This window comes from Sphaerodactylus townsendi, linkage group LG09 (genome assembly GCF_021028975.2).
Source record: "Sphaerodactylus townsendi isolate TG3544 linkage group LG09, MPM_Stown_v2.3, whole genome shotgun sequence".
Lineage (NCBI taxonomy): Eukaryota > Metazoa > Chordata > Lepidosauria > Squamata > Sphaerodactylidae > Sphaerodactylus > Sphaerodactylus townsendi.
In genome coordinates this window covers 66,514,164-66,541,338 of record NC_059433.1, presented here as the reverse complement: position 1 = coordinate 66,541,338, position 27,175 = coordinate 66,514,164, and the positions used below count along the sequence as shown (strand labels likewise).

General features: G+C 52.1%; 1 long non-coding RNA gene across 1 annotated transcript; it reads right to left on the bottom strand.

Annotated features, from left to right (window-relative positions):
- Nucleotides 1-1,400: 1,400 nt before the first annotated feature.
- On the bottom strand, nt 1,401-25,701 carry LOC125438854. Its single transcript, XR_007245433.1, has 5 exons — nt 25,690-25,701; nt 24,364-24,366; nt 24,129-24,137; nt 14,410-14,423; nt 1,401-1,961 (listed from the first exon to the last, which is right to left on the bottom strand). It is a non-coding gene; the product is annotated as an uncharacterized LOC125438854 (long non-coding RNA).
- Nucleotides 25,702-27,175: the final 1,474 nt, after the last annotated feature.

Below are 27,175 nucleotides of genomic sequence, written 5' to 3'. Positions count from 1 at the left end.
GTGAGGAAGGAAGGGCAAGGAGATTGTAAGCCCCTTTGAGTCTCCTGCAGGAGAGAAAGGGAGGATATAAATCCAAACTCCTCCTCCTCCTCCCCTCCCCCTCCCCTCCCCTCCCCCTCCCCCTTCTTCTTCTTCTTCTTCTTCTAGCCATGCTCCCTTCCAATGAGATGTTCTCCACTATAAAAACCTAAACTTTTTGAATTAGAAGATCAGGAGTTGATGGCTCATGCAAAGAAGTTCAGCTCTCCCCTCTCCTTTGGTATCCCATGTGGATGCCTAGATGTGGCCAGATGTCTGTTTGCTCTTTCCGACCTGAAGCACCCATGTGCCATCACTTTGGCCAGAGGCAATGGGCTTCCTTGCACTTGGAGCGACGGAAGAGGCGTCAAAACACCCCATAGCGAACATTTTTGCATCTGCATGATGAAAACTGCAGAAACTGTACATCATGTTCTGCATTATTGCCCCCTTCATAGACGGGACAGAACAAAGTTCCTCTCAACCTTATTGTTGAGCTTAGAGTGCTGGACAGACCAGCGGATGACTGTTTATCTTTTAAACAACAAATCCAGGAATCAGAGTCATAGCGAGGGGGAACTGTGTCCAGGGCACGTGTGTGCCCTGTACCCCTGCCATGCCCCCAGAACACCCCACCACGCCCCCGTGCCGGCACACACACAGTACAAGACGCCCACCCCCTGGGCGCTACGCTACTGCCAGGGATGCTTTAGAGCAAACTGCCAGGTTTTTATGAACGGTTATACACAAACAATCTCAATCTTGTTTTACATTTTATCTTTTAATTTTTGTATTTATTTTAAACTTTTAACTTACGCCATTAAAGGTTATCTGTATCTGTAGCTCTAAATCACAGAGATCAGTTCTCCTGGAGAAAATGGCAACTTCAGAGGGTGGACTACATGGTACCCAAACCTACTGAGCCCTCTCTCTTCCCCAAACTGTGCCCTCCCCAGGCTCTGCCGCCAAATCTCCAGCCATTGAGCAGCAGTGGCGTAGGAGGTTAAGAGTTCGTGTATCTAATCTGGAGGAACCGGGTTTGATTCCCAGCTCTGCCGCCTGAGCTGTGGAGGCTTATCTGGGGAATTCAGATTAGCCTGTACACTCCCACACACACCAGCTGGGTGACCTTGGGCTAGTCACAGCTTCTCAGAGCTCTCTCAGCCCCACCTACCTCCCAGGGTGTTTGTTGTGAGGGGGGAAGGGCAAGGAGATTGTAAGCCCCTTTGAGTCTCCTGCAGGAGAGAAAGGGGGGATATAAATCCAAATTCCTGCTCCTGCTCTTCTTCTTCTTCTTCTTCTTCTTCTTCTTCTTCTTCTTCTTCTTCTTCTTCTTCTTCTTCTTCTTCTTCTTCTTCTTCTTCTTCTTCTTCTTCTTCTTCTTCTTCTTCTTCTTCTTCTTCTTCTTCTTCTTCTTCATTGCCCAACTTAGAGCAATCCTAGTTTTAACACATACCTTAAACACTGGCGGTTGCGATATAGAGCATTTTCCTCCACAAATATATCAGTTAATATATGAGATGAGGCCTGGGCAAATGTCGAAGTGACGACGTTCAGAATTCACGGGCCAATGTCGAATCTGGACCAGGAACATCTCAACTCACCCTCCTGATCACTTTTGAGGGCCACAAAAGTAAAACGGGAAACTAATTCAACTGGAAAGTTAGAAGCACATGACTGTTGCACACACCTTAAATTACAAAAAAGGCACATTGCACAGAATAATCAATATGGCTTCCATTAAGCCCCACATACGCATTCTCAGTTCTTCGGAAGTGTACCTCACACAAAGACCAAAAAGCTACTCTTAAAGCATCCCCCTTTCTAAATTTCTTATAACACTCAGCATCTCAGTTTGAAGAAGAGAAGGTTAAGGGGTGACATGAGAGCCATGTTTAAATATTTGAAGGGATGTCACGTTGAAGAGGGGGCAAGCCTGTTTTCTGATGTTCCAGACCTACAGATTTTTGGGGTATGAGCTTTCAAGAGCCAAAACTCCCTTTGCCAGATATAAGTATATGCTACTGGGTTAAAATCTAGTTGTTTTACTGCAGACCAGCAAGGTTATCCTCTAAAACTGTCCAACAATATATTGACCCCCAACTGCCCTCCGTTTTAAGGACTTTTCTTCCAAATTTTAAAGACAGGAAATTCAGAGACACAATAGTGTTAAGGATGGGGGTTAGGAGCAGAGGTGGGATCCAGCAGGTTCTCACCAGTTCCCGAGAGTGGGTTACTAATTATTTGTGTGTGCCGAGAGGGGGTTACTAATTGGGTCTGCTTTTCCGTTAGAAATCCCATTAGGTCCAAAAATCATAAAGTCCTGTTGTTTCCTATGTGGCTGGTTAGTGAAGGTAGAAAACGGGATAATTCTCCCTGTTGGGCTGTTTTAAAAACATGTTTTAGAAATATGGTAAAGTTCCTGGTTTAAGGAAAGCATCCTTCTTTTGATTTCTAGAAACAAAATTAAGTATTTGAAAGTATTTGACAGGCAGTCAATTAGAGGAGAAGTAGTTGTTTCTGTTGGCAGTAGACGATAGGACTTGCTATAATGAGTTTAAATTATGGACAGAAAGATACCAGCTGGAAATTAGGAACTTTTTTTTGCAGTAAGAGTTTTTTACAGTAACAGAGAAATTATTAATGCCCCGCCCCCAGAATGCCCGGCCACGCCCCTGTCGTGCCCCGCCCAGCCCCATTGGCGCTATGCCACTGTTTGAATCCCATCACCATAGGAACCTGTTACTAAAATTTTTGGATCCCACCACTGGTTAGGAGGCAAAATTAATTCTGGACAAAAGCAGAGTTAGAGTCATCATGAATAGGTAAAAAGGTATGAACACCAACACAACTAACGAAGTCATGCAAGTACCCTTCCTCTACATTCGTAAGGGGACAGCAAGAGGGTGTTAGTAATGACTCAAAGAATCTTCAAAGAATGGGCGGGGTCCTCCCCTTTTGCTGCTGCCATCCAGAAGAGCTTCTCATGGTAGGGTTTCTCTCTCCATTACTGGGGCAGTTCCCTCATTCCCAGGAGACCCCCCCTCCCGTCCACCATCTTGCCGGTCTCAAACGGCACTGGCTTCTGGTGTGCTGCCCCATCCCTCCATCTGTTCCACAGCTGTACTGTGCTACACGTTTGGTCCAGATAAGCAAGTACTCTTCATGCTGCAGCAGAACATTAAAATGGATGGCCAGACACAAAAATATCTATGCGAGAGGGTGGAGGGGGTAGCTAGCAGGCTGAGTCAAATGCGTGGAAAATGTAATAATCCTAAAGGATATGACGGCCCGGCAGTAAGGACCACACATGTACTACTTACAAACTTTTAAAAGTCTGATCTTTTTTCCAGGAGAGCAGTTTGTGCCCTAATTTAACCGTACTAATTATCTTCCGTTCTTCCCTCGCGATGAAGAATAAGTAAAAAAAAAATCACCCGCGTTCAGCCAAGCCGTATTATCCTCCCATAAAAGCTATGTCAGAACTGCTTCACTTGTTTAATTATATAGAGGCTCCTATTTTCATAAGCCACAGGTATGATGGATCGGCTCTTTGCCTAACGTGGGTGCCAAGTGACTATTAAATCACGTTTTAAGGCCAATTTCTTGCACTAGAATGCCACAGCTTGCCGTATCATTTCTGCTGGAGGCACACAGCTGCTGGAATTTATCAAAACGGGGAAATGGCCTATTTGTCCCTTCAGCGTTGACTAGAAAAATCAGTCCCATTTGCATTACAATATGTGCATGCCACCAGGCAGGAAATCTGTTTGAATTTTAATATTTAAGGCCTTTAAAAAACCCTCTCCCAGCACACGCCGCCGAAATCGAAGACTCAGAATATAAAATGCAGATGACTCCTGAATTGGCTTTCAGATAATTAGATTTCGCTACAGGGACATCTGATGAGCTTTTTGATCAACTATTTCAAAGCCCCTTCAACGGCTTCGTTTGGCCAAGTTTCCTAAATCAATAGACACTCATTTACAAAGGGGAAAGGAGTACCAGGGAACGACACCAAATGAAGCAGGTAGACTTTCCATCACTTAGATCCTTTAAGTAACCATTAGCTTCTTAACATAAATTAATCCTCTTCTTGTTAAGCCTGGCTCTGAATTTTTAGTGCAGCGTATCCATTGTCTCACCTGGGGTCCTGATGGCAGCCAGCGAAGAAAGATTTTCCCTTGACACATTTCTAAAGGGTATAACTAATCAAGCAGATTTTCTCTTCTTCAAAATATAGCTTGGAGTTAACCCTACCTACCTGCAACGGCTGCTAGTATCACCAACACAGAATACTAATAAGGCAATAGTCAACTATTCCCTCACTGGGATAATTGTGTCTCCTGCTACATGCAACCCTGTGTCCGGGCGCGGGCGGGGCTCTGGCGACCGGGACTCCGGCCACCCCTGCGCCCGGACTGGGGCGTGCAGGCGAGCGGGAGGAAACGGCGCCGGCCGGCCGAAGGGTCGACGCGACCCCGGGAGAATCATCCGGACAGGCCATCGGTCGCAGTTTCGATGTGTCCCCAGGAGGAGTGGACGGCCAGGCATGGCAGGAACGCATCGGAGGAACGACGGGGAAACCGGGCGAGGGGATGGCAGCGCGCAGGGAGACTGGGCAGGACCATGGACCGTTCAGCACGGCTCAGAGTCACTCCAGCTGAGGAGAGGGAGGCTTTTGAGAGCCGGAAGAGCATTTAAGGAGGGAAACTCCAAGGCTTGGGAGCTGCCACTGCAGCCGGGTGACGGGAGGGGGATTCTGAGTGACAGTGAAAGGAGCAAAGGTGTGGGAGGGCTGAGCCGGGTGGCGAGGCTAGGAGCAGCTCAAGCCAGGAAGCTAGCGGGAGCCCAGTGAGGCAACTGGGCGGGAGTGCCGCAGCTCGGTGGGCAGGGTCCAACTGACAGTGAGGCAACTGGCACGCATCGGGTTTGGGGAGGGAAGGCTGGGAAACCAGGGGCGGGCTGCCTCCAACATCAGGCGCCCTGTGGGCTAAACTGTTTCTTGGCCCCTCGGGCCAATTGGAAAAAGACACCGCTGGGGAGGAAAAACCCCAGGAAAGGGAGGGAGGGAAGGAACCACAGCCCAAGAGCCCTGCGTGGGGAGGGGAAGCGCCACACCCTCCTTTCCTCAAACATTAAGTTTTGGCCAACAATTCACCCTTGGCTTTGTAGGGCCAGGGTGACCGACCTCTTCTCACTATCCGATTAATTCCACTTCTGTATGAAGTCCCAGCTGAGAGATCAAAATGAGAACATAACTGATAAAATGCTCCAGAATCCAGGACTAGAAGGTATGGGTTCAAGGTGAAGGAAAAGAGATGCCACCTAAACATCAGGAAAAAATTCCTGACAGTAAGGGCTGTTCAATAGTGGAATGCATGACCTTGGAGTGTGGTGGAGTCTCCTTCTTTGGAGGTTTTTAAGCAGAGGCTCAGTGGCCATCTGCCAGGAGTGATTTGATTGTGTCTACCGGCATGGCAGGGTTTTGGCCTTGATACTCCTTGGGGTCTCTTCCAACTTCATTCATTCATTCATTCATTCATTCATTCATTCATTCATTCATTCATTCATTCATTTTTGAGGTTTTTATACCACCCCACCCCTGAAGGGCTCTGAGCGGTGAACAACAGATTAAACAACATACAATTAAAACCATTTAAAAGCACAACAGTCAGCATATAAAAACAGCGTCAGCAACGAAATCCTTATTAAAAAACCTTCCCAAAAGGGGGGGAGGGGTCCCATAGGTGGTAAGGGACCTCAGCACAGGAAACTAGAGTAGAGGGGGGGAGGGGGAGGGGAGGGGGAGGGAGAGGGGGTGCACATCAGCAGCTGGACACTCCAAAAGCCTGGTGGAACAGCTCCGTCTTACAGGCCCTGTGGAACTCACCAAGATCCCACAGGGCCCGGACAGCTGGAGGAAGAGTGTTCCACCAGGCAGGGGCCAGGGCCGTAAAAGCCCTGGCCCGCGTGGAGGCCAGCCACATCATGGAGGGGCCGGGGACCAGCAGCAAATTGGCCTCTGCTCAGCGCAGAGGCCTAGAAGGGACATATGGGGTAATGCGGTCCCGAAGGTACGAGGGTCCCAGACCGCGTAAGGCCTTAAACCCATACCTTGAAGATGATCCGGAACTCAACTGGGAGCCAATGCTCAGCATCCTCTCAGCATCCAAACTTGATGATTCTAGGAAATATCGAAAGTCAGAGAGACTCTGCAGGCCAGTTTGGATGCTGAGAGGGTACTCGGCATGGTCTACAAATTTGCACGCTGGGCCCAGAATTGCATCCCAACTACTTTGGACATTGTTGCAGCAGTTGAAGAGACGCACAATAAATTCCCGGGCTGAATTAAACCTAGATAGGTCTTGCCATATAATTTGTATATGTTTATTAGCCCAAGACTGCCATTTTTACTGGCAGCCGACTGATATGCAGAATACAGAAAATGGTCTGAAGTTGTTTCTACACACCTTTTGCTGGTCAGGCAAGGTATCGGGTTATCAGCCAGATGACAAGAACTTAGCTATCTCACAAGGGAGCGCAGGGCCACTCAGAAGGATAAACATACAATGAGTGTATTACAAACGCATCTATTGGTTCTCGGAAGGTGCGTGCCAATTTTGGGAACTTTTTGCCCCAAATTTAAAAGCTCTGAGGGAAATATCATGGACTGAAATTCTAATCCATCTATAATCCTCGGGAACGGATTCCACTTTTGTTTCATGGATTTTACTTTTGTTTCCAACTCAGAAAGCATTGGTTTTTTAAAAAACAAACAAACCCACCTCTATTTCCTAAGTTCTATTTTTATGCTCTCATTGGGTGATATATTCTCTCTGCATCTTAAGTGAGACCTTTTTTCTGTGGTGTATCCATTTAAAAAGTTCCAAATTGTTCCTGAACCTCAGTGAAATTACTCGGTTGCAACCAGGTAGTGTGAGCAAGTGTGTCGGGGAGGCATCAATTAGGAAAGAAAAATGTTGCGTAAGGTGTTTGGGATAAAGCCATAGAGAATATCTTTGACAGGTTCCAGCCTACATCTTGTCTCTAAACAGGCTAAAATACATAAATAATAGTGTGCATGTATAAGAAAGAAGCGTGGGAGCTTTCTAAATATGGAAGAAATCTCTGAGTAAAATAATGTCTCAACTACATTCAGAGAAGTTCTTGGATTCCATGTGGGTGTCGTACTCAGAACTACAGGGAGATTATTTCTAATGAGACCAGAAACCAGAACTCAGGACAGAGTTAAACCGACACTGAGAAAAGTTGAGTTGATTTCCAGTGGACTCCACCAACAGGAAGTGGAAGATGGAATCCAGAAGACCGATGGTGGGAGGGAGCAGAGCGTGCTGTCCACCCAGAAGTCCAAGTGGTGATGGACAAGCTTCGCCTTACTCTGAAGAACATCAGAGTACGTGGTACATTAGTGATTTCTCCTTACTGGAAACAGTAAAGTGCTGCATTAGAACATAAAAACGAGCCTGCTGGATCAGACCAGAGTCCATCTAGTCCAGCACTCTGCTACTCGCAGTGACCCACCAGATACCTTTGGGAGCTCACATGCAGGATGTGAAAGCAATGGCCTGCTGCTGCTGCTGCTCCCGAGCACCTGGTCTGCTAAGGTACTGGCCATCTCAGATCAAGGAGGATCAAGATTGGGAGCCAGAGATCGACTTCTCCTCCATTAATCTGTCCAAGCACTTTTTAAAGCTATCCAGGTGAGTGGCCATCACCACCTCCTGTGGCAGCATATTCCAAACACCAATCACGCGTTGCATGAAGAAATGTTTCCTTTTATTAGTCCTAATTCTTCCCTCCAGCATTTTCAATGAATGCCCCCTGGTTCTAGTATTGTGAGAAAGAGAGAAAAATTTCTCTCTGTCAACATTTTCTACCCCATGCATAATTTTATAGACTTCAATCCTATCCCCCCTCAGGCGTCTCCTCTCCAAACTAAAGAGTCCCAAACGCTGCAGCCTCTCCTCATAAGGAAGGTGCTCCAATCCCTCAATCATCCTAAAAGGCACTGAGGTCCATCCATCCATTACATTTTTTCTCCCATCCTTCCTCGAATAAGTTCGGTATACTTGGTGAAGTGGTCATGGCTCAGTGTTAGAATGTCAGTTTATTTATTTTATTTTATTAAATTTATAGATCGCCCTTCCCCGAAAGGCTCAGGGCGGCGAACAATGACAATAAAAACACGGCTTTAAAACATAGTATAAAACCAACGCAATACCCCAGTATTAAATCAGGAACCATATAAATATCAGATGGCGTCGGACTCCCCACTCCCTCCCCATGCTCGCGCCCATGGAAGGTCAGATGGAAGGGTAGGAGATGTACTTAACCAGGCTGGCCAAATGCCTGGTGGAACAGGTCCATCTCACAGGCCCTGCGGAAACTCTGCAAGTCCCGCAGGGCCCTGATCTCCCTTGGGAGCCTGTTCCACCAGGTGGGGGCAGAGCCGTAAAGGTCCTAGCCCTTGTAGAGGCCAGCCTGATCGCTTTTGGGCCAGGGTTTATGAGCATTGCACAAAGCACACATAGAGAATGGACCATAGGTCCTCCTCCGAGGAGCAGAGGGGCCTAACGGGGCGATATGGGGAGAAAGTCCCAGGTTCAATCCCCAACATCTCCAGCTGAAAGGATGTGATAGTAGGTGATGTGAAAGACCTCTGTGCAGCGGTGGCGTAGGAGGTTAAGAGCTCGTGTATCTAATCTGGAGGAACCGGGTTTGATTCCCACTCTGCCGCCTGAGCTGTGGAGGCTTATCTGGGGAATTCAGATTAGCCTTGGGGGGGGGGGGGGGGGGGGTGGGGGGGGGGGGGGTGGTGGGGGGGGGGGGGGGGGGGGTGGGGGGGGGGGGGGGGGGGGTGGGTGGGGGGGTGGGGGGGTGGGGGGGTGGGTGGGTGGAGGGGGGGGGGGGTGGAGGGGTGGAGGGGTGGATGGATGGGTCGGGGGGGGGGAGGGGGGGTGCGGAGAGGGGGGGGGGGGGGTGGGGGTGGGAGGGGAGGGGGGGGGGGGCGGGGGGGGGGGGGGGGGGGGGGGGGGGGGGGGGGGTGGGGGGGGGGGGGGGTGGGGGGGGGGGGGGGTGGGGGGGGGGGGGGGTGGGGGGGGGGGGGGGTGGGGGGGGGGGGGGGTGGGGGGGGGGGGGGGTGGGGGGGGGGGGGGGTGGGGGGGGGGGGGGGTGGGGGGGGGGGGGGGTGGGGGGGGGGGGGGGTGGGGGGGGGGGGGGGTGGGGGGGGGGGGGGGTGGGGGGGGGGGGGGGTGGGGGGGGGGGGGGGTGGGGGGGGGGGGGGGTGGGGGGGGGGGGGGGTGGGGGGGGGGGGGGGTGGGGGGGGGGGGGGGTGGGGGGGGGGGGGGGTGGGGGGGGGGGGGGGTGGGGGGGGGGGGGGGTGGGGGGGGGGGGGGGTGGGGGGGGGGGGGGGTGGGGGGGGGGGGGGGTGGGGGGGGGGGGGGGTGGGGGGGGGGGGGGGTGGGGGGGGGGGGGGGTGGGGGGGGGGGGGGGTGGGGGGGGGGGGGGGTGGGGGGGGGGGGGGGTGGGGGGGGGGGGGGGTGGGGGGGGGGGGGGGTGGGGGGGGGGGGGGGTGGGGGGGGGGGGGGGTGGGGGGGGGGGGGGGTGGGGGGGGGGGGGGGTGGGGGGGGGGGGGGGTGGGGGGGGGGGGGGGTGGGGGGGGGGGGGGGTGGGGGGGGGGGGGGGTGGGGGGGGGGGGGGGTGGGGGGGGGGGGGGGTGGGGGGGGGGGGGGGTGGGGGGGGGGGGGGGTGGGGGGGGGGGGGGGTGGGGGGGGGGGGGGGTGGGGGGGGGGGGGGGTGGGGGGGGGGGGGGGTGGGGGGGGGGGGGGGTGGGGGGGGGGGGGGGTGGGGGGGGGGGGGGGTGGGGGGGGGGGGGGGTGGGGGGGGGGGGGGGTGGGGGGGGGGGGGGGTGGGGGGGGGGGGGGGTGGGGGGGGGGGGGGGTGGGGGGGGGGGGGGGTGGGGGGGGGGGGGGGTGGGGGGGGGGGGGGGTGGGGGGGGGGGGGGGTGGGGGGGGGGGGGGGTGGGGGGGGGGGGGGGTGGGGGGGGGGGGGGGTGGGGGGGGGGGGGGGTGGGGGGGGGGGGGGGTGGGGGGGGGGGGGGGTGGGGGGGGGGGGGGGTGGGGGGGGGGGGGGGTGGGGGGGGGGGGGGGTGGGGGGGGGGGGGGGTGGGGGGGGGGGGGGGTGGGGGGGGGGGGGGGTGGGGGGGGGGGGGGGTGGGGGGGGGGGGGGGTGGGGGGGGGGGGGGGTGGGGGGGGGGGGGGGTGGGGGGGGGGGGGGGTGGGGGGGGGGGGGGGTGGGGGGGGGGGGGGGTGGGGGGGGGGGGGGGTGGGGGGGGGGGGGGGTGGGGGGGGGGGGGGGTGGGGGGGGGGGGGGGTGGGGGGGGGGGGGGGTGGGGGGGGGGGGGGGTGGGGGGGGGGGGGGGTGGGGGGGGGGGGGGGTGGGGGGGGGGGGGGGTGGGGGGGGGGGGGGGTGGGGGGGGGGGGGGGTGGGGGGGGGGGGGGGTGGGGGGGGGGGGGGGTGGGGGGGGGGGGGGGTGGGGGGGGGGGGGGGTGGGGGGGGGGGGGGGTGGGGGGGGGGGGGGGTGGGGGGGGGGGGGGGTGGGGGGGGGGGGGGGTGGGGGGGGGGGGGGGTGGGGGGGGGGGGGGGTGGGGGGGGGGGGGGGTGGGGGGGGGGGGGGGTGGGGGGGGGGGGGGGTGGGGGGGGGGGGGGGTGGGGGGGGGGGGGGGTGGGGGGGGGGGGGGGTGGGGGGGGGGGGGGGTGGGGGGGGGGGGGGGTGGGGGGGGGGGGGGGTGGGGGGGGGGGGGGGTGGGGGGGGGGGGGGGTGGGGGGGGGGGGGGGTGGGGGGGGGGGGGGGTGGGGGGGGGGGGGGGTGGGGGGGGGGGGGGGTGGGGGGGGGGGGGGGTGGGGGGGGGGGGGGGTGGGGGGGGGGGGGGGTGGGGGGGGGGGGGGGTGGGGGGGGGGGGGGGTGGGGGGGGGGGGGGGTGGGGGGGGGGGGGGGTGGGGGGGGGGGGGGGTGGGGGGGGGGGGGGGTGGGGGGGGGGGGGGGTGGGGGGGGGGGGGGGTGGGGGGGGGGGGGGGTGGGGGGGGGGGGGGGTGGGGGGGGGGGGGGGTGGGGGGGGGGGGGGGTGGGGGGGGGGGGGGGTGGGGGGGGGGGGGGGTGGGGGGGGGGGGGGGTGGGGGGGGGGGGGGGTGGGGGGGGGGGGGGGTGGGGGGGGGGGGGGGTGGGGGGGGGGGGGGGTGGGGGGGGGGGGGGGTGGGGGGGGGGGGGGGTGGGGGGGGGGGGGGGTGGGGGGGGGGGGGGGTGGGGGGGGGGGGGGGTGGGGGGGGGGGGGGGTGGGGGGGGGGGGGGGTGGGGGGGGGGGGGGGTGGGGGGGGGGGGGGGTGGGGGGGGGGGGGGGTGGGGGGGGGGGGGGGTGGGGGGGGGGGGGGGTGGGGGGGGGGGGGGGTGGGGGGGGGGGGGGGTGGGGGGGGGGGGGGGTGGGGGGGGGGGGGGGTGGGGGGGGGGGGGGGTGGGGGGGGGGGGGGGTGGGGGGGGGGGGGGGGGGGTTTGGGTGGTGGGTGGGTGGGGTGGTGGGTGGGGGAGGGGGGGTTTGGGTGGTGGGGGGGGGGGGGGGTGGGGGGGGGGGGGGGGGGGGGGGGGGGGGGGGGGGGGGGGGGGGGGGGGGGGGGGGGGGGGGTGGGGGGGGGGGGGGGGGGGGGGGGGGAGGGGGGGGGGGAGGGGGGGGGGGGGGGGGGGGGGGGGGGGGGGGGGGGGGGGAGGGGGGGGGGGGGGGGGGGGGGGGGGGGGGGTGGAGGGACATTTGGCCACATATGTCCCCCCCCTTGGTGCTAATCGCCCTGCTTAAACATCCTTCCCCTAAGACATGCAGCCCACCAATTTTCCATCCCCCACGTGACTAAATGGCCACAGCCCAGGGACATTTGACCCCATATGTCCCCCTGAGTGCTACGCCCCTGCTTGAACATCCTTCCCCTAAGACATGCAGCCCACCAATTTTCCATCCCCCACGTGACTAAATGGCCACAGCCCAGGGACATTTGGCCACATATGTCCCCCTTGGTGGTACGCCCCTGCTTAAACATCCTTCCCCTAAGACATGCAGCCCACCAATTTTCCATCCCCCACGCGTGACTAAATGGCCACAGCCCAGGGACATTTGGCCACATATGTCCCCCTTGGTGGTACGCCCCTGCTTAAACATCCTTCCCCTAAGACATGCAGCCCACCAATTTTCCATCCCCCACGTGACTAAATGGCCACAGCCCAGGGACATTTGACCCCATATGTCCCCCTGAGTGCTACGCCCCTGCTTGAACATCCTTTCCCTAAGACATGCAGCCCACCAATTTAAGCAAACAAGATTTTGACTTTAATGTATGGCTTAAACACAGAAATGTTTCTGCCCTCCCCCATTATGACCAAACAACTTTTTTTTTGCAACAGGTCTTGAAGTGAGTGTATGGACTCTTTCAGCCAGATCTAAGCAGCTCTTCTGCACAGTTTCATTCAATCAGGTAGAGAGATGTCGGTCTCTATAAATGTCAGCCCCGGTGACACTTTTTCCTCTTTCCTGATCACCTTTGATCTCATTAGCAGTGATGCCACCATGCCAGCCAGTCAGGTTTGGCCATCTGATGCTATCATCAAGGGCAAATCAGGCTAATTCAGAGAAAGAGTCATTCTTCCCAATCTTGCCTTCAATTAAAGGTGATCTGTTGGGGTGAGAGGCTTTCAAGAAAGACCTCCTATCTTCCTAGGAGCCAGCGTAGTGTAGTGGTTGAGAGCAGGTGCACTCTAATCTGGAGAATTGGGTTTGATTCCCCGCTCTGCCACTTGAGCTGTGCAGGCTTATCTGGTGAACCACATTAGTTTGTATGCTCCAGCACATGCCAGCTGGGTGACCTTGGGCTACTCACAGTTCTTTGGTGCTCTCTCAGCCCCACCCACCTCACAGGGTGTTTGTTGGGGAGGGGAGGGAAAGGAGATTGTAAGCCCCCTTGTGTCTCCTTACAGGAGAGAAAGGGGGGTATAAATCCAAACTCCTCCTCCTTCTCCTCCTCCTCCTCTTCTTCTTTCTGCACTGAAAATATCTGAAGAACATTCTAAGCCGTAATTTTCAGAAGTAACCACCAAGAAAAGCAAACTGTTGTACTTTGTGCAACATCAAATCAAACATCAAATCATTATCTTGGTGCCTCAAAAGCTTTCTTGATAGGGATAATGATCACACACTCGAATCAGTGGAACTTTTACACAATTAAGCTGCGCTTTCTTTGATGAGATCTAAACAGAGAAGAGGCTGGTCAGAGGCCACCTTCCAGAGGTAAAGGAGCGGTATGTTTCACATACACCCTGCAAGTCCAGCAGACAACGGGAGAAACCATTTTTCTGTACCAAAGTTTTTACAGGTCTATATTTTCAGTGGTTTCCCTGAAAACATATGGCGGTTCAACTCTAATATTGGGGTGCTGTGTGGTTTCCGGGCTGTATGGCCGTGTTCTGGCAGCATTCTCTCCTGACGTTTTGCCTGCATCTATGGCTGGCATCTTCAGAGGATCTGATGCCAGCCACAGATGCAGGCGAAACATGAGAGAATGCTGCTAGAACACGGCCATACAACCCAGAAACCACACAGAACCCAGTGATCCGGGCCGTGAAAGCCTTCGACAAACTCTAATATTGTCGTTATTTTAAGACCACCAAGAGACAAGAATGAAAGACGAGGCCCCGAGAAATGATGCCTCCAGAAGATGATTTTTAAATTGGCAAGTGAGTTGTCCGCATTTAAGGAGAAATATGGTCCCAGCCCTTGGAACCCAAGCGGCTCAATCAATTTGCAGTAGTCCTGCGTTGTGGGAGCCTCCGACTGCGCAATAAAGCGCCTGCGAGTCTTTATTGGATATTTTACTTTTTATTAGAAGTACTAAGAGGCAGACAGTTTTACAATGAAAGTGTGATTTTTCCACTCACCTTTTTTTTCCTGAGTCAGTCAACCAGGTACATGAATAGCAACATTAACGAAGTAACAACCCTCAGTGTCAACTGCATGCAAAGCGTTCACAAGATGTTTTCAGAGTTGATCTCTTCATATCGCCTTGATACCTTTTCCAAAGCACAAGACCTCTTTCTTTCCCGTTTGTGGTTTCTAGTAACTCAGGTAGACAGGGTATCTCCTGCAATTACTGTTACCACAGCTTGCCATTTGGAGGAAAAGGGACCTTCAAATATTAGGCCTTCGAAGGCAAACCTTCTCATTCTCCTTGTTTTCAAAGTTCTAATGGGCAGGAGTTGACATACAGTCCCTGAGAGAATGAATGAGGACAGACAAGACTTTACTGCTCCGTGCCTCTAGACCAGGGGTAGGGAACCTGCGGCTTGAGAGCTGCATGCGGCTCTTCTGCCCTTGCACTGCGGCTCCACGAGCCAAGCCTCTGGCCCCATCCTTGCCCACTCTGCAGGCAGCAGGGCGGGCGCACCAACTGCCCGCGGCCGGCTGGGCCACGCCGCAGGCTTCCTCTCTTGCCTGCCCCGTTGGAGCAGGGCGGGCGCTTTCCCGAGCCGCTGGCCCCATCCTTGCCTGCCCTGCACGCAGCAGGGTGGACGCATCCATGCGCTTCTCAGAATGAGCGGAGTAAAAGGTTAAAAAACCCAATATATACAGTATCTTTATTTTAAATGTCAAAAATCATTTGCGGCTCCAAATGTTTTCTTTTCCCATGGAAAACGGGTCCAAATGGCTCTTTGAGTGTTAAAGGTTCCCTACCCCTGCTCTAGACCAGTGATTCCCAAAGTGGGCGCCACCGCACTTCTTTGGGTGGATGCTGCAGCGATCCAGGGGGGCGGTGATGGCCACAGGTGCATTTCGGGGGCGGTGAATAACTGTAAGGGGGCGGTGAAAGCATAAAAGAAAGAGAAGGTTTAGAAAAATTGATTTATGTATTCTGCTCATAACGCTTAATTTTTCTTTGAACAACGTAGTTCATAAATAGTTCATAGTTTCATAATTTCAAAGTTCAATGTTTCTAATTTACACCTTTCTCTACTATATTTTACGAAAAAGGTAGAAACATTAATACATATATCTTTCTGTTTAATTGCTATTAAAATAAAAAAAAATTAATTTCCAGGGGGCGCTAAGTAATATTTTTTCTGGAAAGGGGGCGGTAGGCCAAATAAGTTTGGGAACCACTGGGCTAGACGTTCCCACTCTTTCTTAGATCCCCACGGAATGATTATATAACTTTAATATCAATCAGCCCCTGATGCCACAAGTAGACCTGTTCAGTGAATTGTAACGTGTGGCCTGGTGCACTGATGTTCTTTATCCGACCAAGTTCAGACAGATATAACTGGGGTTCCTGAATAAGCCGCTTGGGTAGGATCTCTCAGAGCTCTGCATTGTCACCGTTGTTAATATTCATGTGAAACCTTTTGCTGAAACCATCTGCAGCTTTGGAACTAGGCATCATCAATATGCTGGCGACAACAGGGGCGTAACTGTGTACAACAGCCAGAGGCGTACCTCCAAGAGGGCAGGGGGGTGCACGACTCACTGCGCCCCTGTGGGGGTATGGTGAGGGCGAGGCAGAGGTGTTCTGAGGTGTGATGGGGGTGGAGGACGCACTAGTGCACCTGGCGCTTTCCCCCCTTGCTACACCTTTGACAACAGCGTGGGGGATCACCCTGGGCGCTGCCGCCTCCCCCGACAACTGCACCCCAGCCCCGAACTCCATGTGGAGTTTGGGTCAGGGGTGCAGTTGAATGCTGGCCAGTGGGTCCCACCCTGCCCCTCCACATGGAGCCTGGCAGCAGTGCTGGCCTGTTCGATGCTGACCTCAGCTTGCCCAGGGTCCAGCTTTAAACTGCAGGCTTTAAGTATACACGCATACATATATAAACACTCCTGATGACATTGCCATAAGACAGTGTTGGCGAACCTATGGCACGGGTGCCAGAGGTGGCACTCAGAGCCCTCTCTGTGGGCACGCGCAAACAGAGCCCCCCCCCCCACCATCTAGGCTGGCCTGGGCCGCTGGGCTCAATTATTAGCATTAAACCTAAGACCTAGTTTTGGGTGTAGGTAACCCTGTTAAGTGCTGTTAAACCCAACTGATTTTCATGCGAAGAACTAAAGCGCGATCCTTTACCTGGCAGTAAGCTCGGTTGCTGGCAATGGGGCTTGCTTCTGAGTAAACCCTCCTAGGGTGGTGATTCACCCGTTGGAAGAGTTGCATGGTTGCTTCAAAGCAAAGCCACCCACTACCACCAATCTTACTCCTGATTAATGCATATCTCAGAGCCAACTGTTTTTCTAAACTAAAACCTCAGTATTCCAGTTAAATTGCCATGTTGGCACTTTGCGATAAATAAGTGAGTTTTGGGTTGCAATTTGGGCACTCGGTCTCAAAAAGGTTCGCCATCACTGCCATAAGATCATACTAAATCCCTAAATACCAAGGATTACTGTTAGAATATTTGGCATCTTCTTGTAAGTTCTTACAGGAGCAAGATAGCTGCGCCATTTGGTTTGTTTCTGTTAATGCAGGGCAGGTGAGCTGTTAATGGGTTGACTGGGGGTCACCTTCATTGTCTGCATATTATGGTGTGGCTTTGTATGCTCCCTTCCTACCTCTACCTCATTCCTTATGCTGTTACGTTGATGCTGTTTTTCCCGCGTAAGCTCGTTGGCTTGCTTGTGCCTTTTGCACGTGACCATTTTTTTGTCTTCCTCTTTTGTCAAATATATTTTGCAGCCCAACTTTTGAGATCCAGAATCTTGCTGAAGGATAATTCCTTTCTTACAACTCTGTTGCGTTTTACTCTGCTAAAGCACTGGGTCGTTTCAGTTCTTCTATCCGTTACAAACTAATGAAGAGTATGGTGGGGTCTAGTTTTTCACAAGGACCAGAAGATTAAAATCAAGTTCGTAACACTCAACTTTGCCAAAGTTCCCAAGACTGCCATTAAAAATACAGAAAGAGAAGGATCAACAGAGGAAGAGCAGCATCGTACTACCTGGAAGGCAACAGAGGAAAAGGAAAAAGTTTCAGAATCGCCTCAAGGCATCATAGAGGAAATGCTGAACATGCCAAACCATACAACAGTTCCCACTAAAAATAAAGACATTGAAAACAGACACTTCAGCTCCTGACATCCCAGAATTGTCATCAAGCCATCTTCCTTGCTGAAACCACAGGGGGAAAAAACAAACCACAGAGACACCTTTTGCCAGTGTGAACAATTGAGCCTTCAGAGGAAAGCTATTTCAATGGTTCCATTAAGAACGCTCTTCGTATCTTGAAAGCTCCTGGCAGAAACCCACATGCTCAGATCGGAGCCAACGTGATCTTGAGCCCAGAAATTAAGGAAAAATATAGGGACATATATTATATCTTGGGGGGGATGAGGACTGCAAAACCAGTAGACGCTGGATAAATTGAACAACGGGGAGGCGTCTGAGGAACGAGGCCAAATGTCGTTACACAAATCACGGTAATGAAACTAGAAACAAAAACACAGTCATTTGGCTCACAGAAGAGCGCAGCAATATGGGAAAATCAGGTGGTTCGGCATCACTACTGAATATTTTGGGACATTTTTGTCCACGTCGTAAAATGGATCTCTGCCATTACCCCTCTAACCATCTACAACTCTTTCTCTTTTTGTGACGCAGCGTTCTCACTATATGGTTGTGCCGCCCAAAAAACCTTCACTTCTCAGCTATGTACAATATTTTCTGCTGTATGATCTTTTCGTCTCTCCCTACCCTTGCACACATGACAATGTACATTTGTTTCCTGTGCAGCCAAGTTAAGATACCTATCAGAATGTACAGTGTGCTTTCTCTTGATCATATTTTAGACTAAAACTGTACAGCAAAACTTTACACGATAATTCCCCATAACTGGATTCGGTATTATCCTTGACCTGAAAGAAGGAAGAAGAAGAAGAAGAGTTTTGGATTTATATCCCCCCTTTCTCTCCTGCAGGAGAATCAAAGGGGCTGACAATCTCCTTGCCCTTCTCCCCTCACAACAAACACCCTGTGAGGTGGGTGGGGCTGAGAGAGCTCCGAGAAGCTGTGACTAGCCCAAGGTCACCCAGCTGGCGTGTGTGGGAGTGTACAGGCTAATCTGAATTCCCCAGATAAGCCTCCACAGCTCAGGCGGCAGAGCTGGGAATCAAACCCGGTTCCTCCAGATTAGATGCACGAGCTCTTAACCTCCTACGCCACTGCTGCTGCTTCTAAGAAGGATATCACATGTGAAAGCTCAGAACCTATCATAATTATGGCCAACTAGAAGTTGGGACCTAAAGATCTCCCGGAATTACAATGGATCTCTAGACAATGTAGATCAGTTTCCTAGGAGATAAAGGCTACTTTGGAGAATGGACTATACATTCACGGATCCAGGTTGAGTTCCGAATCATTCGTAAGGTGTGGGTACTTACCTTTAAGGCCTTACGCGGCCTGGGACCTTCATACCTTCAGGACCGTCTTACCCCATATGTCCCTGTACGGCCTCTGCGTTCGGCAGAGGCCAACTTGCTGGTTGTCCCTAGCCCCTCGATGATGCGGCTGGCCTCTACCCGGGCCAGGGCCTTTACAGCCCTGGCCCCTGCCTGGTGGAACAATTTACCACCAGCTATCCGGGCCCTGCGGGATCTTAGAGAGTTCCGCAGGGCCTGTAAGACCAAATTGTTCCACCAGGCGTTTGGAGAGGCCGGTCGCTGATGTGCGCCCTTCTTCTCCCCTTTTTACATTCTGGGCCCCTTAATTTCTATGGGGCCCTCAGCTCTCTGGTGTTGTTTCTTCCAGGGTGGGTTTACAAAGTTTTATGAAATTTTATGCTGGCCACCGATGTAATTTTGTTTAATTCGCTGTTTTATATGGGGTTTTAATGTGACTGTTGGTTATTGTGTTGTTCACCGCCCAGAGCCCTTCGGGGGAGGGGCGGTATATAAAACTGATTATAAATAAATAAATAAATAAATAAATAAATAAATAAATAAATAAAACACACACACACACACACACACACACACACACACACAAAACACTTAACAACGAACTCATTGTCAGTATAAGGTATCGGGTAAATTTCTAAACTTTACGCACCAAGAGCTGCTTTTGCCAGGCAACTTTCCCTGTGCACTCAAAGGAGTAATTTGCTTACAAAATGCCATTAAATGTCCTAACAGTGAGATGGAATCAGGCGAAATTTTCCACTTGTTCCTAGCAGAAGGACTGAATGTTCTGCCCCCTCCTCCACTGAACCCGCGGCCTTCTAGAAATGCTGCTCCTCAGGGACAGAGGACACACAGGCATAGCATGGGAACCAAATTGCGGGGCGGAAGTCAAAAGAGGAAATTAGTGGAAATTACCCCATCCTTTCCATTAGTGGGAAATCTACACTGGCTCCAAATCAGTATGCTCAGCCCATCCGCTAGTTAGAAGAGAGGTGTGGGCGAGAGGAATATGAAACCAGCCTTCGCAACGGATATTTTATACAAGTGATAATAAACAGAGCAACTTTCTTTGAGCCCAGACTCGGTTCAATTCTGCACCTCCCGAATCTGTGCGGAAGAGGCAACGGAGCTCCCACAAACCGGCGTTCATTCCCATACACCTGTCTGGGTTTTTGAACATTACATGTAGAATTATTCCATGTTTACACTTGCTTCGTAATCAGTATTTGGACTGTGCTTACGCCAAATGTCAAGCCCTTCAAGATGTTTTGCACTTCAACAGATGAAGAACTCCTTGGACCTTAAAAAAAAAAATCAGGCATTACGCATTTACATTCAGCCTGACCTACCTCACAAGGATGTTGTGATAATAAAATGAAGGAGAGGGTAATGATGTAAGTTGCTTTGGGTCTCCATTGGGGAGATAGGTAGGGTGTAAAGTAAAGAAGACACAAATTTAATGTCATCAAGAAGAATCTTTTTTAAAAAAAAACAGATGTCTGTTTTAAATCTGGATGTTATACAGGTTCAACATCACATCTGAATAGGTATGGTTCGGTTATAACACCCACCAGCTGCGACACCCAGCAAGCAATAAAGCATAATATTACAACTTTATCATGAAGTCTGAAGACAGCAAACTGCACTATGAGGCTACGTATGGAAAGAGGAATACATCATAAGCAGCGGTGGGATCCAAAAATTTTAGTAACAGGTTCCCATGGTGGTGGGATTCAAACTGTGGCGTAGCGCCAATGGGGCTGGGAGGGGCACAACAGGGGTGTGGCCGGGCATTCCGGGGGCGGGGCATTCCTGGGCGGGGCTGTGGCAAGGACGCAGCCGCTGCACCGGTCCTTGGGCGGGAAACGAATGCATGCAGGCGCAGAATGCCACACACGCTGGTGCACCTCCTGCTACACTGCTTCAAGTTCTGCGCGCTACTGCTGAGAGGAGGGGCGTAACTAAGGCAAAAATCACGGGGCAAAATCACCAATTAGTAACCCCTTCTCGGCACACACAAATAATTAGTAACCTACTCTCGGGGACCTGTGAGAACCTTCTGGATCCCACCTCTGAATAAGGACATAAGAAGAACAGAGTCCAGCACTCTGCTACTCGCAGTGGCCCACCAGGTACCTTTGGGAGCCCACCTGCAGGATGGGAAAGCAATGGCCTTCTGCTGCTGCTGCTCCCGAGCACCTGGTCTGCTAAGGCATTTGCCATCTCAGATCAAGGAGGATCAAGATTAGTAGCCATAGATCGACTTCTCCTCCATAAATCTGTCCAAGCCCCATCAGTTGTGTTCACTTGGCACTGTTGTTCATGCTGAGCACCCTTTGAAAAGCGGAGGATGAGGCATGCTTCTTTTATTGCAGACTTTGCAATCACATTACAAACTTTGCTTTTTAGATGCCTCTGCATCTGCATTTTAATTATTAACAACACTGTTGGGATAGATATCTGCGTGTAATGTTGCACAAAGAGCCTTCCACATCTACGGAGAGGTTTGTCTGGCATTTGCACTAAACGGTAGGTGCCAGGAATTGATCTGCTTATTTTAAGGTTGGGTTGAGTGAAGGTCTGATGTAATTTTGGCTTCTCTTTGCTGTCTTACTGCAGTCATAGAATCACAGAATTCTAGATCTTGAAGGGACAAACACCAGGCAAAACTATTGTCTAATGGGAAGGGGGTCATTTTTGCTGGGATCAGCTGCAACGCCTTAGAAAATGAGTTTGGATCTATACTTCACCTTTCTGTCCTGTAAGGAGACTCAAGGTGGCTTACAAGCTCCTTTCCCTTCCTCTCCCCACAACAAACACCTTGTGAGGAAGGTGGGGCCGAGATAGTTCCAAAGAACTGTGACTAGCCCAAGGTCACCCAGCAGGAATGCAGGAGTGCGGAAACACATCTGGTTCACCAGATAAGCCTCCACCACTGCCCTGATATCATGTACAGCTTGGACTCACGGGGCAGAGCAAGGGTAAGATGGAGGCCAATCTTCATTCAAGGGTTTGATATCAAGAGGGTCTGCCTGACATATGACTCCAGAGGTGGGCTCCAACCAGTTCTCACCACTTCTCTAGAAGTGGTTACTAATTTTTTCTGAGTGTCGAGAAGGGGTTATTAAAGCAACCTCCCTGCCCAATAGAGACTGGAGGTGCGTGTGTGCGGCGGCGCCACTGTGAGAAATGCTGGCCATTTGTCTTGCTCCCTCTCCTCAAACCTCTTCACTTCTGGAATGGTAAATATCACTCTCCCAATTCCCTGACCTTGCGTGCGTCTTTATTAGTTTTGATGCCTTCATAAAATTGTGATCTCTTTTATTGCAACTCTGGTTTCAAGTGATTCTCTTCGGGAACAGATCTCTGTATACACAGATGGAGATCTCCCACTCCTTGCGTAGCCAGGTCTGCCTCTCTCTCATTCCCCTACCATTTGTGTAGCAGGATCTCCTGGTTCATTCTAGTCCAACCCCCTGCACAAAGCAGGAAATTAACAACTACTACACTCCAACAGGGACAGATGCCACAGGGTCAGTGGTGGGATCAAAAATTTTTGTAACAGGTTCCCTTGGTGGTGGGATTCAAACAGTGGCATAGCGCCGATGGGGCTGGGCAGGGCATGACAAGGGCATGGCCGGGCATTTTGGGGGCGGGGCATTAATAATGTATCTGTTACTGTAAAAAACTCTTACTGTAAAAAAAAAAGTTCCTAATTTCCAGCTGGTATCTTTCTGTCCATAATTTAATCTCATTATAGCAAGTCCTATCGTCTACTGCCAACAGAAACAACTACTTCTCCTCTAATTGGCTGCCGGTCAAATACTTAATACTTTCAAATACTTAATTTTGTTTCTAGAAATCAAAAGAAGGATACTTTCCTCAAACGAGGAACTTTACCATATTTCTAAAACATGTTTTTAAAACAGCCCAACAGGAAGAATGATCCTGTTTTCGACCTTCGCTAACCAGCCACATAGGAAACAACAGGACTTTATGATTTTTGGACCTAATGGAATTTCTAACGGAAAAGAAGACCCAATGAGTAACCCCCCTCTCAGCACACACAAATAATTAGTAACCCACTCTCGGGAACTGGTGAGAACCTGCTGGATCCCACCTCTGCACAGGGTCCTAGTTCCATTTGACAGAGCTTTCCAACAGGTGGGGGCCAGGGGCAAAAATGTCCTGCTCTAGTCGAGGACAGCTGGATTCTTCTCGAGCCTGGGACCGTTTGCCCTTAATTATTCTAAGGACCAAAATCCAGATTACGCAACAACGTTTAATATACCCATGCTTTTGCGCACTGACTCTTTTAATGAGCATCAGGAAAACAGCTCAATGCTGGAACTGCGGCAGAACAACCGATAAGTTGTGCTGTTAAAGTAGGAAGATTATGTACGAGAAGTTGAGTGCAATTAATCATGCTGTTATAGTTGGCCTCCAAATTCCTACGTCTTCTCTACTTGAACACACAATGCGGCTTGTCATATCTGCTAATAAATGGTTTATTGCTTACCTTTGCTCTTTTACTTAATTGTTCTCTCAGCCGCGCTTGATACAGCTAGACAATGGTTCTCCAACTTCGTGAAGTAGGGCTTCACTTCTAAACCCGACCTACTTCTCGAGACTCACTTGCAAAGTAACCTCACACTACTTTTCGGCTCCTGGGCATCAAATACAGGAACCTGACATTTGTGAACGGTAAACAATGTATGCTGGGAGCTGGATGGGCCAAGGTAGCTGGATCTCATCAGATCTCAGAAGCTACGTGGGTCATCCCAGGTTAGTACTTGGATGGGAGACCACCAAGAAAAGCCAGGGTTGGAACATGGAGGTAGGCAACGGCAAGCCAGCTCTGTTCATCTCTGTCCTTGAAAAAACTATGCCGCCTCTCCAAGGAAGTTTACAAAATAAAAAAATAAAAAACATGAATAGAGATTGGTTAAAATTCGGATGGAAAATCCCCGTCCAGCATCAAAACACAGACCACTGGCAATTTAAGAGTTTCCAAACTGAAATAAAGATAGACTGAAAGAAAGAGGAAGGGTAAATATGTTAGTGAACCTACTTACAGGACCATGGCAATGGAGCCGTATTCTTTGTCAGTTGCACTATTGGGCAATCCAATATGGAAGTGGTTGTCCATAATGATCTACAGGTCCTGAATGTGAATAAATAACTCCCCTTAAGGACACTCACAGAGCCAGTGTGGTGTAGTGGTTAGGGGGTTGGACTAGGACCTGGAAAAACCAGGTTTGAATCCCTTTCTGCCATGGAAACTTGCTGGGTGACTTCATGCCAGTTATATACACTCTGCCCCGACTGGCAAATATTTGACCGGGAGACCTCCAAGGAATACAAGGGATGTGACACAGATGCAGGCAATGGCAAACTGGCTCTGAACATCTCTCACCTTGAAGACCCTACATGGTTGCCATGAGTCAGCGGTTATGTGACAACAAAAGCGACAACAACACCATACTTGTGGTACATAACTGACTCCACTGTCACCTAAATGAAACAACACTTCCCTTAAAACTGTATGTCTAGTGACGAGGCTGCCTCCCAGCACCCAACAACCCGTTCCACCCTCCTTTTCATCACAGATGCCCACCCTGGGACCCTGCAGCACCCCACAACTAGCAGTCCCACCTTCAAACTTACCAGCAAGAACAGGGACCTCCAGGAAGTGGGAGAAACTGCACAGAACTGGCAGGAGAGTCTGAACAGCAAGAGCGAGCCTCAACAGTTTCAGGGAGAAGGGTGGAGCCAGCACAGCCCTAGCCAGGTTGCAATCAGCAGTCCTCAGCAACCTTAGGGGGTGGGGCAGAGCTGGCAAAGCACCAAACAGGCTGCAATCAAGGAGGAAGGCCAAGAAAGCAGAAGGGCCCATCATAAGCTGGCAGGGCTTGACAGACAGACCACCAGCCATTAACAGCCTGGAGCAGGGAGATTCAGGGGAGGGATAAAAGGAGGGCAAATGGAGGAGCTCAGTGTGGTTGGTAGAATAGATGTGGAGAAGGGAGGAGAGAACGGTTTAAAGGTTGGAAGCAGAAATAAAGGCAAAGAATCCGCTGGTCTTCGCCTTGTCTCCATGCTGACCGCTCGCAAGGGTCTAAGCCAGGGGTCTGCAACCTGCAGCTCTCCAAATGTTCATGAACTACAATTCCCAATTGGCCATGCTGGCAGGGGCTGATGGGAATTGTAGTTCATGAACATCTGGAGAGCCGCAGGTTGCAGACCCCTGGTCTAAGCCTACCCAGCAAGGACTGCAGAGAGGTGGCACTCAGACTGCATAAATCAAAATATGTCCACACTTGGAGGTGTCTGTAGCTTGAAACCCAAAAGAAAGAATTAGATAAAGCTGTGCAGTTAAGAACAAGGGCATTCTTTGGGTTGGATCCAGATCCAGTTTCCCAGTAGCAGAACGGAGCATTCCTGTCTCCCTTCTCCCACTGCAGCCTACGGATCTCTAAAAACTGCAGCTCCTTCGTGACATGGAATCCCGAGAAAAGACACGAGGGGGGGGGGGGTCAGCAATAGGTAGGGGAGGACTGGTGGAAATGTAAGTGAAGCTGGATCCCGCTCTTTCTAATGTACTCACTGCGTCCTTTTTTGTATCAAAACGAGGTTGTTATCTTTAAACAAAATAAAGACAACAAATCCCACCCTAATACTGGTTTCCCAGTTTGCTGACTTCAGCCAAAAAAGTGCAACTAGATCACTTCTTGTCCTGATTGGACGTGCTGAGTAATGGCTTTACAGAACTTTGTTTCGAAGTCTCTGTTCTGCAGAGATCATTGTTTAAAATACAACCTGTGGTGCTCTTGCCCAGGAAATGCATAAAGGGGAGGATGCCTGCCAGCTCTCATGAAACCGAGAACAGAAACAGAAGTTTCTCGGCGCATTAATTATTCTGCAGTCCACTTTGCAACCGAGGCCTATTGCAACAGCGCAATCTCTTGGCTCGTGAGAGATTGCATCGTGTAGGAATTAAGACATCCCCAGAAGCACAGGCCTGCCGGTCTAAGGCAGCTGGCATTATTCACAATATTATTCCCCCTGAAGCTTCCCAGGTCTTGCTGGAGTACTTCGGATATCTACGCCGTCAAATCATTCAAACTTAATCTTTCGCAGACTCCAAGTAAGGGTGGCGATACATAGCTACGCTGCACAGTAGTGGGATCCAAAAAATTTAATAACAGGTTCCAATGATGGTGGGATTCAAACAGTCGCGCCGCCGCACACATGCACCTCCAGTCCCTATTGGGCAGGGAGGTTACTTCAGTAGAAGCAGCAGTGGCGTAGGAGGTTAAGAGCTCGTGTATCTAAACTGGAGGAACCGGGTTTGATTCCCCGCTCTGCCGCCTGAGCTGTGGAGGCTTATCTGGGGAATTCAGATTAGCCTGTGCACTCCCACGCACGCCAGCTGGGTGACCTTGGGCTAGTCACAGCTTCTCGGAGCTCTCTCAGCCCCACCTACCTCACAGGGTGTTTGTTGTGAGGGGGGAAGGGCAAGGAGATTGTAAGCCCCTTTGAGTCTCCTGCAGGAGAGAAAGGGGGGATATAAATCCAAACTACTACTACTACTACTACTACTACTACTACTACTACTACTACTACTACTACTACTACTACTACTACTACTACTACTACTACTACTCTTCTTCTTCTTCTTGACACTCAGAAAAAAATTAGTAACCACTTCTAGAGAAGTGGTGAGAACTGGTTGGATCCCACCTCTGGCTACGCACCACCACAACAGATGTTAAAAGTATAGCTGAACTCAGCTAATGTTTGGCAATAATGTCTCACGCATCTGGGTATCTGTCTGGCTCTGTCCTGTTGTGCTGTGCCGCTGATTTGCAAAATGGCTCTAGAAAACTTAGAGGGAAGGGAAGGTAGCACACTGTTTGGGGGACAATTTTGAAGCTGGTTTTGGTGGGTTTTCCGGGCTGTGTGGCCGTGGTCTGGTGGATCTTGTTCCTAAAGTTTCGCCTGCATCTGTGGCTGGCATCTTCAGAGGTGTATTGCAGAGGGAAGTCTGTTACAGACTTATAACAGCATTCCCCAGAAAACAAGCCTAGCTGTATATCTGGAACAACCAGTTGATTACCAGAGTAGATGGGTCATAACCAGAGCGAGATGCAACTCCTTTCCCTCAGTTTACCTCCAAGGGCGCTTTCTCAATATTCCACACAACGAACGTTGCTGCCGGTACTGTCCCTATACATCGCACTCAATCTCTCATATTTTGCTGTATTGTTCAAAGAAAAATGTTGAAGTTCCTGAACAATTCCAATGTAGAAATTTTGGAAGCAGTTGCCATATTTTTAAGGTGTGTTTTATAATGTAGCAATGAGTGATTTTTTTAATGTATCAAGAAATGTTTGACATTTTCTTGATTATATGCCTAATAAAGGTTCTAGACTGGACTGGACTATGTCATATCCGGCCCCTACAAAAAGGAAGGCAATGGGAAACCACCCGTTTGTCTCTTGCTCTGACAACCCGACAAAGTCATCGTAAGTCGGCTGTGACTTTATGGCACTTCACACACCCATCATTGCCACACACCCATTACTCCCATTTGATGGACTTTTGGGTCAGGAAATACACATCCCCAAACAAACAAATCCACATGTTAAGAACTCCCAAGTC